This window comes from Clarias gariepinus, chromosome 25, assembly GCF_024256425.1.
Source record: "Clarias gariepinus isolate MV-2021 ecotype Netherlands chromosome 25, CGAR_prim_01v2, whole genome shotgun sequence".
NCBI lineage: Eukaryota > Metazoa > Chordata > Actinopteri > Siluriformes > Clariidae > Clarias > Clarias gariepinus.
The window spans coordinates 515,001-517,500 of record NC_071124.1 but is presented as its reverse complement, the minus strand read 5'-3'; positions in this window follow the sequence as shown (position 1 = coordinate 517,500).

Below are 2,500 nucleotides of genomic sequence, written 5' to 3'. Positions count from 1 at the left end.
CTCATTTATGTAACACACAAGAAAACCGAGTGAGTTTTCAGAGGAGGTATTTGTATTTTTAAACTGTTAGTTACTTGCTACAAAAACAAATTTTGCACCTGCTCCCTATCCTCTTTCCATGAATGAGGGCGAATTTACTGATTTCTGTTATTTTGGATCTGTTGTGCAGGGCCACTGTTATAATATGCCAACTTTTAGATTACTTAAGATTAAAATGTTTAAACTCCAATCATTTGGAAATAAAAATATGAAGACGATTATTAAGAATTTAGTGTGTTAATATTGTTTTCTTTTTTTGCAGAGCCTATTGTGAGTTATATCATGCAATGGAAATGTAAGTATTGTTTTTTTATTCCGGCTGTTTGTGCTCGTTTAAGTCATTTAATGCATTAAACATTAAAAAAAATGTTGGATTCACAGATCAATGCAGAGTTTACTCGCATCACAAGCAAAAACCCCAAACAAGAATTCTTCTTGACTTTTAATGAACATACCTCTCACTTTTTGGAAATTTTTGAAACCAAAAAAGGGGCAGTTGGAAGAAGACTTTATTGCGCAAGTTAAATCTCTGATAAGCTTGTTAATGCTTCTTCCTTAAACCAAACTGTTACTTTCATTCTCTGTTTTACATTTTTTCATAACACTGGCATCATTGCATTTTAAAATACGTTTACTCTGACTAATAAATAACTCCTTTATCCAGATCACTGACATCACTGCTAAGCGCACTGGGGTTGTTCGTGGCCTTCCTCTCATACTTGGAGAAAAAACCTCTGACTTTTTCAAAACAATGTTGGCAAGTACAGTACCTTTTTCTTTTTTATTCAAAAATTTCCCACAAATCGCATACTGTATAAGCTGTCAGTTACACGTCATTTAACTTTTATCTTGGACTAGACTAGCAATATCTGAATTTATTTTTCAGTCCTTCAATATTTTGTTACGTACATGTGCTGCCATAATTGTACTGTTCATTAGGTCTAATTTCTACACAACACCTAAGCACTGCTGCCGTGCACCTCCAGAGTCTGGGTTCGAGTCCCGGTCAGGTTCTATTCATGTCTGTGTGTGTGTGGAGTTTGCATGTTCTCCTCGTGCTTCCTCCAGATACTCCGGGTTCCTCCCAGAGTGCAAAAACCTGCAGATTAGGCTAATTGGTTTTCCCAAATTGCCCATAGTGTGTGTATGTGTGTGCCCTGTGATGGATTGGCACCCCGCCTTGTGCCCCAAGTCTCCTGGGATAGGCTCCAGTCCCTCAGCGACTCTGAATACAACATAAAGCAGTATAGATGATGAGTGAGTGATTGGGTAAACAGATTAGTGATATTTGTGTTGTGTATTTCATTATTTTTTTAGGACTGTGAACGTGACATACCCCAGATATCTTCGGGATTTTGACTGTGCTGGCAGAAGACAACCAGGAATCTCCACGCACTGCATTTTGGATAGTTTGCACACAGCAATTATTCTTGAAGGAGCCGTTCTAATGGACAATTTTGAAAACTGACACCATGTACCTACTTTTTGGCCTGATATATGCTTTGAATTTGGAGTACCCTCCACAGCTCAAGTACACCTTTGATTTTATTCAAAGAATGTCTCTTTTTCTAGGACACAGATCTAGGACATGAAAGCAAAACTACACTCACTAAAAAAAACAGCTGATGATGTAAGTCAAGGCTGTTTGGGATTTAGAAAGGAATAAAAAAAATATTAATTTTGTCATCATTTTTCTTATCATCATGTGATTCTAAACCCATAAGACTTTGCAACACAAATCAAGTTAATTTTAATCTAAGAGATTTCTGTCCCTCTGTTAAAAGTCCAGGTAACCAAAACTTAAAAGATCGTGAAAGTATTTATGGTGTAATTAAACTAATAATTTTCATCCGCTCAATTCAAATTTATTTAGTTTATGACTTTATGATATTTGTGGATCTATTGTTTAACCTAGATTTTTGGTGAAGAAAGAGAAGTCTCTCAGGAATCTTACAAAGTCTAGTCGTGTGGGTTTGGAATGACATGAGAGAGAATAAATGACAACAGAATTTTTAGTTTTGGGTTAACTATTTACAATTATTATTTTACAATTCTTGTAAAATTCACAATACATTGTGAACTTTGGTTGAAAGTGTATTTCTGTTTAGTCAAAAAAGAAGTCAACTGTTCAGTAAGTTTTAACTCAAACATTGACAGTTTCTGTTATATACAGGTAGTTGCACTGTCATTGCACATATTTATGCTTTTTGTGCTCCAAAAGTATTAATCCTATGTTTAACAAAGTGTTTAGAATTTAGTTGTGCTTGAATGACATTGATTGGTACAGTGTACTAAAGGTAACAAATAAAATGTTTTGCATCAGTTCAGTTGTTGCTTGTTGTGTTTACTTCAGCTTAATTGATCATTTTAAGGCATTGTATTTTCCTAGAAACATGAACACTATTAAGAAGTAAACACAGCTAATTATTTTGAGTTAACAGTACATTTTTTATACTTTATT